At 34.3% G+C, this 14,932-nt stretch overlaps 1 long non-coding RNA gene across 3 annotated transcripts; it reads right to left on the bottom strand.

Moving 5' to 3' along the window:
* Positions 1-8,893: 8,893 nt before the first annotated feature.
* LOC147843171 (uncharacterized) lies at positions 8,894-14,022 on the bottom strand. 3 transcript variants are annotated; one of them, XR_015495031.1, is made up of 5 exons: positions 13,913-14,022; positions 13,189-13,310; positions 12,000-12,155; positions 11,507-11,601; positions 8,894-10,054 (listed from the first exon to the last, which is right to left on the bottom strand). It is a non-coding gene; the product is annotated as an uncharacterized LOC147843171 (long non-coding RNA). The 3 variants fall into 3 exon arrangements; XR_015495033.1 differs by lacking the exons at positions 13,189-13,310; positions 13,913-14,022 and adding an exon at positions 12,956-13,167; XR_015495032.1 differs by lacking the exons at positions 13,189-13,310; positions 13,913-14,022 and adding an exon at positions 13,096-13,167.
* Between the last annotated feature and the right edge of the window lie 910 nt (positions 14,023-14,932).

The raw sequence follows: 14,932 nt of genomic DNA, 5'->3' as shown, positions 1-14,932 counted from the left end.
TTCACAGTTAAGAGCAAATACTGACACATGTACTTCACGGCCCCACCGCACTTTCAAAGAGGGATCGGGGCCCATTAAAATTGCATGAGGAAGGAATAATTAAACGGAATATTTTCTCTGTGAGAAATGAAGAAATCAAAACGGCGAGGGGCACATTTGATTTCCCTGGCCTTAAAATAAGATGAAAGGTGAAGCGGAGACACAGGGCTAAAACACGTGCCTTGTCAGGAGCTCTGTCTTTTTTTTGTTCCTTGCAGCCCTTTAATTTGTCCCTCACTTCCTGCCGTTGTGTGCTCTTATTGTATATGCTTTTATAGTTGGGGCTCGTCTGCATTTGAATTGGTAATTAAACTTATTTTAATATATTTATAAGACTCATCAAGGCAGCCCTGCATATCAAAGTGGCCAAGCTTGTATTGATGTGAGAAATCAAAGCAGTGATTACTCCCTTACATCGGTGGGCTTTAGCTCTTAATTGCACTGCATGTCCGAAAGATTTGTGGGGAGAGTGACTGGAGGACAACAGGGAGTTCTCGTCTTAGGGACGTAGATGGTGGAGGGAAAAAAAAAATGTATATTGATTTCATCCCGAAAGTCTTGGTAAACTCATTACTCGACACAGTTGAAAGACAGCATGGGGTTGTTTAGAACATGCTTGTTAGTGAATGCATCATCTGATGTTTTTATTTATTTATTTTTTTCTACATTTAAAAGTTTTATCATACCAGTGACAATAGCTATAATGATAACAATCTAGTCCCAAATAATCTAGTCCCAAATATAAAGTAATTTTGTTTTCAATATAAATGAATGGCAGAGTTCAAATTTAGGGCTTAGATGAATGAAATAGCGTTTTTTTCCATAAGTTTTTGTTTTTAGCTGTTAAATAATCCAAAATATTTATAGCATATCAGATTTAATTTCGCTAGAAGAAGCAATGTTGTGTCAAGTGCTGTTGATTGAGCTAGTGACATTTTTTTTGGTATAACATACTTTAACCAGCTGGTAGAGATGGCTTAATCAGGTAAAGTTAAGTACTCCTCTCAAAAAGATATAGTCAGTCAAATTGTGGCCAACCATGTGGTCAAGCAGGCAATTAAAAGGACAACTTTAGACAACTTCAGACAACTTTATGCATTGGTTTGGATGCTAATCATTTTGTTAACACAGCTGAATGTCCTATAATTGAGCTATATTCAACACAAACAAGTAGAGGTAATGTCCATAAGGTGTATGTAATCTGCTAACAGTAGATATGCATAATGGGTTAAGACATGCTGTTTTGTATTCTGTCATCATTTAGGACCAATCCCAATTCTAGTTTTGTACCCCAACCCCTTCCCCTTGGCCCTTAAAACCGAGTGTGAAGAGGAAGGGCTTTCAAAATGTACCCCTAAGAAATTGGACAGCACTACAGCACCTGCACACCTCATCATGTCATATCGACCTTTAGCTTCATATGAGATCAGACAATCGCGACTGCTGTAGTTATTCCAGTTGTGTTATTTTTTGGTATTTATCTTCAGGAAATCACCGAAGGCATATATTTTGTCATCATAACGATCTAATGTGGCCATAAGATCGTAACTATACTGCACATTTACACAGTGGCCATATTCATCGATGTAAACACACACACACACACACACACACACACACACACACACACACACACACACACACACACACACACACACAAAAAACATAAACGTTATACAAGACACTGTAAAAAGCTTTCTCCCAGACTTTTCTGACAGGGTATTTGAGTGTCATCGAGTGTTAGAATGTTGTGGGACTGCTATACAGGAGTTATGATTATGGATTACAGATAGAAATGTAACTTTTTTTTTTCATTTTAGCGTTTTTTTTTTTTTTTTAACATGAAGATAAAACACGAACGCCATTATGAATATATTAAAACATGTGCTTGTTTGTTGTACAAATTCGTAATTATGACAAAAAATACTAATTTGTGCATTTTCTTATCTCCATGTGCAGCTATACTGCTGTTGTAGATGGTGTATTCTGGGAAATGTTCTTACCCATTGGTTTCGAGTGTGGTTCTGAAAAATATCTGTTCAAAGGGGTATCTATGCCTTCCCTTTAGCCCTACGCCTTCAAGCTAAAGAGAATTGGGACATCCCTACTCCTTCAAGTGAATGGGCAAAACAAGGGATAGGGCTAAGGGAAAGGGATAAGGGGTAGAACTGGGATTAGGCCTTAATTTACCATCCCTTGTTCAAAACCTATTTGAGTTTCTTTATTCTGTTGCACACAAAATTATATATATTATTTACATCCATAGTATTTTTTTAAATCAATATTCTTTTTTAACCAGAATTCTTCAAAATATATATATTTTTTGTGTTCAGCAGAAGAAAGAAAGGTTGAAAACGCATAATGGTTGAATGGAGAATAAATGATCAGATAATTTTCCTTTTTGGCTGAACTAAACATGTTAATAATGGCACAAAACCTTAATTTACATTGCGTGATTCATTTGAATATAATAATAATAATGTCAGACATTTTGCTTGGGGCCAAGCTTTTAGTAAATCTAGCCCTTTGTACAGTATCTGCTGTCTAATGCAAAACATGGCTTTAGAACTATTATTATTTGAAGGTAAAAATGGGCAGAAAAAAAAAAAAACTCCTGTAATTTGTACGTTTTCTACCACTAGCTGAAATACTCTGTAAATATTCTAAAGATTTCATTGTACCTAAAAAAGAAGAAAAAAAAGTTGTTTGAGAAGTTTAGCCATTTAGTTTTTTAATCTTTATTTAGATAATGTATAGGCTTGACATTAACTTTTTTGATCACCAGTCATTGTGGCTAGTTTCCCAACATTACTAGCCTCTCACCATTTTCACTAGCCATAATTGTGTTGTTAAGAAAAAAAAAAATCATTCATTTTCTTTTCGGCTTAGTCCCCTAATCATCAGAGGTTGCCACAGCTGAATGAACCGCCAACTTATCCAGCATATGTTTTATGCAGTGGATGCCCTTCCAGCTGCAACCCAACACTGGTAAACACCCATACACTCTTACATTCACACACATATGCTCAATTTAAGCTTATTCAATTCACCGATAGCGCATGTCTTTGTACAGATGGTTAGGGTTAGAACATGCAAACTCCACACAGAAATCCAACTGACACAGCTGGGGCTTGAACCAGTGACCTTCTTGCTGTGAGGCATTCATGGTACCCACTGCGCCTCCATCATGCCCCAGAAAATATATTTATTTATTTTTTTTTTGTTTACTTTACCAGTCAACAGTTTGCTATTCCCTAATGAGGCTTTGCACATTGCATATATGTTAGGTTATTAAATTTTGTTTCATTTCATTTCATTCTTTTATTTTTCAAATAATGAAAATTAATATAAATAAATGTATTGAATTCTCTAAAAGTAAATCTTAATTTTTTTTATTTTTTTATTTGCTTTTGTGTAACTGGGATGTGTGAAATATGTACTTATTATCTTTATAGACTTAAATGGTCCATTGTGCTAATTAAACTAATGTAATTGTAATTGTATTACAGTCATAAGCACATAAGTTTTGAAGCATCAACAAATATTGTATCTCCAGCTTAGAAAATCAATATCAGACCATGTATGGTTTAACACCTAATTTACACTTTCAATCGTCATTGCTTCAAAACTGCTTTTGTCGATGACCAAGTAAAGCATACATACAAACCACCCAGCGTATTAACAGGTGAATCTTCAGAAACACCAAAACAAAGGATGCAACTGAGATGTTAAACCATTAGCACTGAGCTTCAGCTTTGCCCCCACCCCCGAACTCTAATTAGACCCACAAACAATAGCATGGCTGGAGACCTTGTTATGAAAGAAAAAAGAAAGGGGGGATAATGAAGGAATACATGGTCCATTTTTTTTCCAACATGTCTACCTCTCCTTTGTGGCAGCAGGAAAGATATGGCACTCTCCAACGTAGCGTCATTGACTCCTCCTGCCACTTTCCAGGTCACTAATTTTTCAGCTATGAGTTCATTGTGCGCAGACCGATATGCTGTCTTTTTTAATGAGGTTATTTCTGGGTTATTACCTCGCTCCTTGCTAGGCCATCTTATGTGAGAGACCTAATTGATGTAAATCAAATATGGTTAAGCAGGGACCAACCCCTGGGCCACTCCACTTTCATTTCCACATTATAACCACTGAACATTTACCAAACACATACATTCTTTCTCTGTATAGATATTTATGTAAAGGAAAATTAATCATAGAAAAAAAGAAAGACAAGTAACTCTCTTTTTTTAATGTATTCTACTTTTCATCAGTTACCCATCTCTGAATTGGAAAAAAAGGGATTTGCAGACAGTCCCATTCCAGGCGTAAATGTGAGTGCATGCTCACAGATGCAGAAGAGTGAGCTCTGCAAGAGAGACTGAGGTGCTGGCATTTGACTTTTGCTGAATAAGCTCAAGGTGTGCATTCCCTCAGGTTAGGGAGGTTATTGGGGGGAAAAAAGAGGGGGTGGGTGGGGGATGAAATGTTTTAGCATTGCCTGTTCATTAAGCCCTGTCTCATTCAACAGTGAAATTAGGCTTGCGGAGATGGGAGATGAATCCCATTTACAAGGCCCTTGACCATGTGACAGTCTCACTCAAGGGTTGTGTAAAATTCAGAATTGAAGAGTAGGCTCCCTTTCAATTCAAGAATGTGAATTCGAAATGGATTGGCCACACCTGAAAGGAAGTTGAATTGAGAGGAAGAAGCGCAAATGAGATGAAACACAAAAGCCGTTCAGTTAGAGCAAGATAATAACATGACTGAACTTTAAAAGCTGCATTAAGAGAAATTATACAGCTTACTGATATGTGTGTAACAAGGTTATTATAGTTAATGAAAATTAATGAAAAAACAAAAACTAGACGGAAGCATTTTTGTTAACTAAAATAAATTTTTTTTTTTTGTTTGTTTGTTTTTAAGCTAGAACTAACTGAAACTGTATTGTGTATATACAAAACTTACTTTAACTACAATTATAGCAAAAAACGTCCTTCGTTTTAGTCTTTGTAAATGTATTTAATACACACTGTAAGCTTTTTAAAAATCTGTTTGCTTCGTACTGCTAGTTTTATGACAGGTGTTTGACCCAGCCGTAAGGCACCTCAGACGCTGCGTACCAATTCACATACTACCTATCCTAAATTGTATCTGAAAGTAGAATTAGTATGTCCCAAATTGTAGTTGAAAAGTGTATGCCAAAGGTACCCGGATGGTTTACTATTTCTGATAAAAATTCGAAGTGTAGAAGCGTCCATACTCTGATATTGCCCATAATACATCGTGCGTTGAACGTTAATTTGATTAGAACTACAAATGCGGGTGAAATGTGTAAATAAACTACAAACATGATGGAAGGGCAAGACCAACTGCAAGATGTTTATGTGACTGTTAATTAATATCTAGTTAACTGGAACATTTTTAAATTGCGTTTTCTGCGTTATACTCTATTTTATGGTGGCCGAGAGAGCTTAGCGTGCTGCAATTTAAGAATGCACATGTAATTACACAAAACACCAGCAAAAAAGAAATTTGGTCACAAACAACTGAAGAAACTAATAGTATCTGGATGCAGCTGTTATGGTACAAGCTGAGATTGCATTGCTCAGAGATGCAATGTCAGACACAATACACTCAATGGAGCTAGTGACGACACTATGAGGGTTAGGGTAAGGGGTGGGGTTAGGTGAGCTCATTAAAAAAGCATTGGATGCAGCTCAGATTGCATCTGCACCCGGAGTGCAGCCTGCAGCCGGACCCCTCTCGAAGAAACGCGCAGCAAATTGGTCACAACTTTTGCAAATATGCACGTAACACAATGGAAATGTTTCAAGGGGACCCAAAGCCATGACGGACCCTGCTGAGATATGGATGTGTAAATATGCCTTGACTGTTGCTCAGTGAAGCGATTGGTGGTCTTTGAAAGGTGAGTTGTTTTTCATTTATTTTAATATCCTGATTACACATGAATAAAAAAAAAACTACACATCCATATCTCAGCAGGGTCCGAATTTTTTTTTAGATCATGGTGATGCTTTGACTGACTAAAATTATGATTTCTGACTACACGAGTCCAAACATAGGAAGATCTGTTTCGCGTTAAAGCTCCGAACTTCCCATCAATACTGTGTATCTAACCTCAGAAGCAGGTTAGAAGCAGTGCATTTTTATATGAATTTGAGGATGGTTTGGTATTGGTAGATGTGTTCTGTGTCTAAAAATAAACAAATAAATCAACAATAACCTATCTTTAGTTGAGCTTTTATTTATAATTTACAATATTTATTCTGATGTTTTTCAATCTACAATTGGAAACTAATTTAGAATTTCTTATGAACTTCATTAATTTGACATTGTAAATGTAAGGAAATTTAAAATGAATGTAACTGGAATTTTAAAAACTTCACACATAAAAAAAGAACAGCAAAGTTTGTCTAAAAAGAAAAAAAAAACCTTGAATGTTACCTGGAAAAAGCTTTTATTGAAAGTTTATAAGCTACAATATATAGCTTACTGTGGGTAAGAAATTGGGAGAATGCATGGATAAACATTACAGTAGTTATTGATAGATGACTGGATTTCCCAGGAATATCTGGGTTGAATTTTTTTTAAATAAACATCATTAAAGCTGCATGAGAGTATGCTTGCTTCCCTACATGCCATACAGTATACCCTTTTCTTATTTCCAGGTTTCTAAGTAGTGGAAGGCATCATGGGTAAACTTAGAGCGCAATGAATAGGAGAGTACAATAAACATATTTTCTACAGTCCTATTTGCTGAAACAATAAAAGAAAAACTCCACCATGGTGTTATCAAGACTTTCAAAAAAAAAAGAAAAAAAAAAGAAAATAGTGTGAGACTCATGACGGCAGCCAGAGGAGAAAATAAGGTCAAATTTACACTCAGCCCCATAGACGCTGCATTAGAAACACCTTACATAAGCTGTTATTTATTTTTTATTTTATTTTTTATTTTTTGTAATTTGACGCAAATATGACATGATACATTCATAAATGCTTATAAATGTTATTACTTTTTTTTAAATCCATGGAAAATGATTTAGCAATTACATATCAACGTTAAAATACTTTTGGAGTTTTCATTAGTTTTAGTTTTTATTTGGTTTTGACTTTTTGTTTTCAGATTCAGTTAGCTTTGTTTTTTTTTAGAGGTAGATTTAATATATTTTTATATTAGCAAGAAAAGGTTAATTTTGGGTAACTATGTTTTATCATTATTTCCCCCCATCATTTTCTTTCATGGCTAGTAGATATATACAATCTGAAGTAGGAGGTCATTTAGGTAGCTTTAAAGTTGTTGCATTTCCTAGCAAACAGTATGTGTGTGACATTTCTTTTTTCAATAAAAGTGTAAAAAAAGTGTAAACAGCTTATAAATAAATCCCATAATTTAAATAAGTTGTCATTTAATAAGAACATGTCAATAACTCAATTTTGACAAAAATGTAAGATAGAACCTTATAATCAAAGGTGATATATATATATATATATATATATATATATATATATATATATATATATATATATATATATATATATATATATATATATATATATATATATATATATATATATATACAGTTGAAGTCAGAATTATTAGCCCCCCTGAATTATTAAACCGCTTGTTTATTTTTTCCCCGATTTCTGTTTAACGGAGAGCAGATTTTTTTCAACACATTTCTAAACAAAGTAGTTTTAATAACTCATTTCTGATAACTGATTTATTTTATCTTTGCTATGATGACAGTAAATCATATTTTAGTAGATATTTTTCAAGACACTTCTATACAGCCTAAAGTGACATTTAAAGGCTTAACTAGGTTAAATAGGTTAACTAGGCAGGTTAGGGTAATTAGGCAAGTTATTGTATAATGATGCTTTGTTCTGTAGACTATCGAGAAAAATATATATCTTAAAGGGGCTAATAATTTTGTCCCTAAAATGGTGTTTAAAAAAAATTAAAACTGCTTTTATTCTAGCCGAAATAAAACAAGACTTTCTCCAGAAGCAAAAATATTATCAGACATACTGTGAAAATTTCCTTGCTCTGTTATACATCATTTTATTAAACATTTAAAAAAGAAAAACAAAATCAAAGGGGGGCTAATAAATCTGACTTCAATTGTATGTATATATATATATATATATTATATATACATATTTTTTCTTTTTCTTTTTCGGAAAGTCTTGATAACACCATCGATGAGATTTTCTTTTACTTTTTCAGCAAATAGGATTGTTAAATATATTGTACTCTCCCATTCACTGCTCAATAAGTTTACCCAATGATGACTTTTACTGTTATACTGTACTGTTATTACTCATATATTACCCATATACTGTAGGGAAGTAAGCATACTCGCATGCAGCTTTGATGTTGTTTATTTAAAAGGAAATTCAACCCAGATATTCCTGGGAAATCCAATCTTTTATCAATAACCGCTGTAATGTTTATCCATCCACACTGAAAAAAATGTTATGTTGAATTTACTTAATTTTATTACGTCAAGGGGTTGCACGAAATAAATTTATCTAAATCCAGATATATTTTTTAAGTTAAGTGAATTTATATTTTATAAGTTGAGTTTACTTATATTTTATAAAGTGGTTCTACTTATATATTATACATTGAGTTTATTTATCTCTTTCAGTAATTTCAGATTAATTATATTCATAATTTTAGCTTAACTATTTTGAGTAGAATTAACTCAAATTAATTGTGCAACCAGATCAATTTAATCGTTTAATTTCTACATATTAAAATTAATTTTAATCCAATATTTTTTTATTGTATCTTTTATTAATATTCAGACAAATAAAGCAAACCCAATATTTTCAACTCTAACTTTATTTTTGTGATCTAAGAGATATTTTTGCTCTCAAAGAATGGCAGTAATGTGACTCAGTAATCTCCCAAACAAGAGTCTCAGTAATGTAACTCAGTCACCATTTCTCAAATTGCTCTTATAACAAAATGCAGTAGTATCATCCATTAACATAAAATACATTGTACCATTCGTAACAAAAACAAAACAAGTAAACCAGATTAGCTGGAAGACAGCAAACACTGAATAACTTGTATGAGATTATATTTAACTGCAAACTTACATTGAGTCAATATTCCAAAACATCCTTAGTACAGCTTTAATTGTTCACAATAGTAGCTGTATACATATACACACAGGAGAACTTTGGAGGAAAGCCTTTCAACACACAACACAACATATACAAGTAACAAAATACACCAGTACTATACAGAACAAAAAATACTATAGTACTGTCCTACACAGTGCACACTGAGGACCTGATGCTGAAATTACAAAAAAATGCAGTTACATTAAAAAATACTGTAATAAAAAAAAAGAATGTTATATAACAAAATAGATTTTATGTTTGGCTGAGGTGAAAAAAGTTGGTGTATCAATATGGAAACAGACTTACTGAATAAAATGAAACATGACTTAAATATCCACTGAAGCTTAAGCTTCTTTAAGAAAAATAAAAATAGTGTCAAATGAAAACATCACATCTTTGTAGAGCAATGAGGAGCCTTTAACATTCTCACATGAAACTAACAAGAATTGTAATAATTCCATGTTTTACACATGGTTCTCCATTGTTTGAACTTTGACTGGAGCTCTTTTAATGACGTCATCTCTTTGTGTCCTCTTCTTATGCAATGCCTTAATGGCGCAGACATCACCCCATTTTTGGGTGAAAGCCTTTCTCCATCCATTTTCAAGAGCACTTTTTGAATGAATTCATAAGAGTATTTCAGCTCTTTGGGGTAAGCCAGGTTCAATACATAGATGACTCGCAGCATCATTGCACATGCTTGGGCTACAGATCCAATGTTGTCCAGATTAATTTCTCCTTCAACATAAATGCCAATGTCATCATGTTCTCCAATTTCTCCACCCTCCTTGTTGATGACATATACGCCCATGGTGAAATTCTGCAGGTCTCTCTGGATGTCGTCTCCTTCAATGTCCTGTATATTTGTAGAATATAAGAAAAACATGAATTTATGTAATAGATTTTAATGACCTGAAAATTCAAAATTTCTTTATATTTACAATATATAATTATACTGGTCAGTAAAACTATTGAAAATATTTTGTCAGTTTAAATAAAGGTTCATGTGAATTAACAAACCACAGATTTTTTTTTATGGCTTTGTGAAAAATATCCAAAATTTTCTGCAAATGGAGCAGAGACACAGAAGTCAGAATGGATTGAGAGATGGACTAACACATTGTTGATTTTGGTATTTTAATTGAACAATAAGAAAAATTATTAATAAAGCCTGCCTTATTGTTTCAAGAACCAAACTGATGGTTTAAAAGGTTTTAGCCAATTACTGAACATCTCCAGTCCAGACACAGACAAATGTACATCATCCTGTGACAACATCCATGTTGTTTTACTCTGCAGGATTTCATTTCCTCAACATAAAGTTTGTCAGAGTCTACTAATAATTATTGTATGTCAGACTTCTTGAATGCACCAGGGTGTGTTTAGAAAATGGTACCTGCTTTGAAAACTCTGCAGCAAATTGTTGATTTTTATACAAATATTCTCATAATGTTAAAGGAGAACTCTGGTCAATTTTAACATTGAGCTCATTTTTTGTAAATTTAGAATGCTGTCAGTACAGAGAACAACGGTGTTGCCTACACAGTGTTATCCTCTTTTTAAAATTGGCACCCTGTTGACTTCAATGGGGCAAGTTTTAAACATGCTTTTAGCCTCTTAACATCCTTGATGTGTCATTACAAATGCCCAGCCATGTGAGTGATTCCTTTCGAGTGAACACGGGTGAATCTGACTGCAGCAGATGTGAAAGATATGAATAAAAGTGATGTTAATTCAGCCAGCGCACATACCTTTATTTATTTCCAGTTTTCGGTCAAAGTCCACAGTAGTCGATTGTCGAGATCACGCATATGATCATAGGTAACTAAACCTATGTGCTTGAACTCGACAATCGACTACTGTGGACCAAAAAACAGGTTCTCTGTACTGACAGCACTCCAAATTTACAAAAAAATGAGCTCAATGTTAAAATTGACCGGAGTTCTTTAATGCATTTATCATCAATGGGCTAAAACATAAAAACACCAGTATGATCCTCTGTAGTGACATGCTTTAGTGGCGTGAGAATTTTTCAAGTTTTGCATTAGTTGATTTAAATAAACAGCAGGCTTCCACACTATAATAGCTCTAGACCCCAAAACACGACAGCATGCAGACTGTGATAGGACTATAGCTGCCATAGTTCTGGTGTCAACACATTGATTTTGTTATGCATTGGGTTTGTTTTTGTTGAGTGCCCCTTAAATGTATTTTCTTCTAACTAGTGGGTTAGTGACATTAGGATCTTAAAACATTTTATAATACAAGACAGTACATCAGACTGATAAATGCAATTACAATGACTTGCCTTATACTCCCGAATGAGATGTCCATCATCCTCACCAAGGTAGATGCAAAGTGCCTTGAGGACTGCAGCCCTTATAAGATTGAGTCACTTGTAGCCTGTGTAAAAGGACTACAACTATTAAAATACAATAAATAATAAAAAATGTCTTGAAACTGTAGAATATTTCAAACCTGTGGTAACCTCAAAAATATATACACAATGACTTTATGATACATTCTGTAAATGGACTGCCTTCTTTAGCTAAAGAATGTTTGTGTATTGTGACTTCATTTTCAGGTCTGAATGTGTAGGGCGATAGGGTGACAGTTCAGTCTGCATGGTAGGTGAAAATGTACCAAAAGATCTCCGTTTTAAAACAAAAATGTAGTAGAGTGGATGTAGCCTTAGGAACCTTGCCCCTTACAAATAATCAAGGCTAGCACTAGACAGGTACATTTCAGGTTTCTCCACAGTGTGTATGATATTTTCTACTAAAATGTAAAAACATGTTTACCTCTTGCAAGATCGCCAGATGTTCGGCTAGTTTTTGGTCAGAAACACCTCCCTTTTTGTTGAAAATAGATGTCAGCTGGGGTAAATGGCTGTCCAACTGAGCCATGAAGGTTGTTTCAAGTGGGACGGTTGTTATGCGCTGGAATTCAACATTTATCTATTACACACACAAAAAAACAACAGAAGACAAAGAGCACTGTGATCAGCCATTGGTACAATGATATTTTGTTGCTATTAAATAGATATATTCAAATTTTCTTATATTAGGTGTACAGTGTGTTCTAGCCAGATGTATTGCTATCAATCAAGAGTAATGGCAAGAAATTAAAACTGGACCTCACATCCTGCATCTTTATTTAAACCTTAATAATATTTTTATTTTATATTTACAATGGGTCAAAGTGCAATGTAAAAACCCAGGGAGCAAGCATGTGCTTACCTCATCAATGTTGCTTAAATTAACTACCATTGTTTGTACAACAATGCATGAAATATAAACACCTGTACAATGTTTTAGAATAAATAATTGTGTAAGGTTATTTACATTGTGTCAGATCATATTATATGGCGATTTATTATAAACTGTTTGTGAAATCAGAAACAGAAAAATCTCTTTGCAATGCAGTGCACAAGCCTACTACTACTAAGTACATTGTGAGATATTATAACTGAGTCAACAAGTCAAGAGCACTTGCCAGCTCTTAGTTTTGTACATTTAATTAATTTGTAAATTTAATTAAAATTAATTATTTTTTCTGCCTTCATGCCATATCACTAACTCTATTAGTATTTGGACTTTTAATGTTACACTTCTATACTAAAAGTATTAGTTTAAAATTGGGAGCAATAAATGCAGTACCAACATAATTGGTCTTTATGTTTAGAGCAGAAACAAAGTTGAACAACATCGACCTGCTAGCTAAACCCACATTCTTATCCCTGTCGTCTTCTGCCTACCACATCAGGTTAACTGGTCTTTCACTGGACTATCGGCTGTGGTCGTACTAGCTGGTCCTCTCGTGTCATCTGCAAATCTCCAGCTATTTAGTTATGAATTTGCATACTTCTACTACATCTACTTTCAGCCCCACCCTTACGTTTTAAACGCTGATAAGGCGAGTCGAATACCATCCACGAGGACTGCTACCCAACCCGGTACCACGAAAGAGAAGCTTGTTTTTTTTTCCTACCAGCATTCCGCGAAGACCTGCCTCTGATTGGCTAGTGTTCGTTGCAATTGTTGGTTAGGTTTGCGCAAGTGGAGCGACGTCACGGTCTGTCGGAGCCAGTCAGCGACAGAGTAGGGGCGGGTCTACAGGTGTAAAAAAAAAAAAAAAAAAACTTTTAAAGAAACGATAAATTCAGGTACCCAACGTAAATTAGGCCTGCCATTATGATTATGTAGAAACAAAAATTCTTGCCATCAGTGCACATTAACCACCTTTTACCAACATGATTTCACAGGTCTATTTTGTCCTAATGTTAACACATTGACAAGATTAGAAGAAATGCTTACAGCCAGTCAGGAATAACGTTATGTAATGTTAGGCTTGGCCAGTCTAACGTAACGTACAAGCCTAGACAGCAAGGAAGGTGCTGCTACAATTAACGTTAACATTCGTAAAACTGTTTTGCTTTTATTCGGCTTCCACAAACTAATAAATAATCAAGACAAACACTGAATTCACCAAGCATTTAACACTTAAGCTAAGTTAATTTACTAACCTTACACAACTCACGTGGTTAAGCTAATCGCTGAAACCTTTAATTTAATTTAATTTTAAGAATTTTTTTTATAAAAACATACCAACTTAGCATTAGCTAAACACATTTTTTTTCTATAAAATGTTTAAAAGTGTAAACCTGTTTAAGTAACAAATATAACACACCAATGATTATATATTGCTTACTTACCGAAAATGCAGAGCTGGATGCAGCATTCTAACGAGTGCATCACGTTCAATATCCCCGCCTTGGCGCCTTCGGAAAAAAAAGGTGTCTGCACATGCGCAGACCGGACTGTACATGGAAATTAAATGAAACTTATTTTTTTCTAATTACTTTTAATTAAATTAAATTAACTTGTTTTAAACGAGGGCAGTAAATTTGAAAATTAATAATAAAAAATAAGTAGGATTAAATAACACATTAAAATCAGTGAAATTAACCAGATAAAAACATGTAACATTTACAAGGAGTCAGAATCATTTTTTTCAGTGCATTCTCTAAATTTCTTACCCACGGTAGGCTAAATACTGTAGATAATAAACTTTCAAAACTTCCAATCAAAGCTTTTTCCAAGTAATAATAAAGGTTTGATTTCTTTTTTTTTCTTTTTTTTTTTGACAAACTTTGCTGTTCCATTTAAAGTTTTTAAATTCCAGTTAAATTAATTAGTATTTTCTTACATTCACAGTGTCAACATAATGCAGTTCATAAGAAATTCTAAATTACTTTCTAAATGTTGCACAACTTTCTCCCACACACACACACACACACTTCTCAAATTTCCTCATCCTCTGTAAGTCTTCATCAAGAGTTCTGGGCTTCACTTTTGGCTTGTGATTTAGCCACCTGCCACTCCTTTTGGCTGTTTACAAAGTCTGGAGACACATATGAGCTGTTAGTGTTTGGGATTAGAAGTGCAGACTCGGATGCTGGTGATCAAAAGCTGCCCATGACACTGAAACTCCAGTATCACTCTCTAAAGTTGCTCTCCTTCATGTCGCTAGTGATTAGCGCCACGTCCAGAGCTTCATCAAAGCTCTCTCTCTCTCTCTGTCTCTCTCTCCGGGCAGCTGTGTCCCTATAGAACTAGAAGCATCTAGTGATGTTTAGCTTCTTTCGGTAAATCCAGGGCTTTGTGTCACCCCCTCCCCAGGTCCTCTTACCCTACAACTGTGACATGGCCGCCGGTGGCACATTGACGCCTGT

The sequence above is a fragment of the Danio rerio genome, chromosome 7, assembly GCF_052040795.2.
Source record: "Danio rerio strain M-AB ecotype USA chromosome 7, GRCz13ab, whole genome shotgun sequence".
Classification (NCBI taxonomy): Eukaryota; Metazoa; Chordata; class Actinopteri; order Cypriniformes; family Danionidae; genus Danio; species Danio rerio.
Note: the sequence above shows the minus strand (reverse complement) of the source record. Positions and strands in the feature narration are given on the sequence as shown.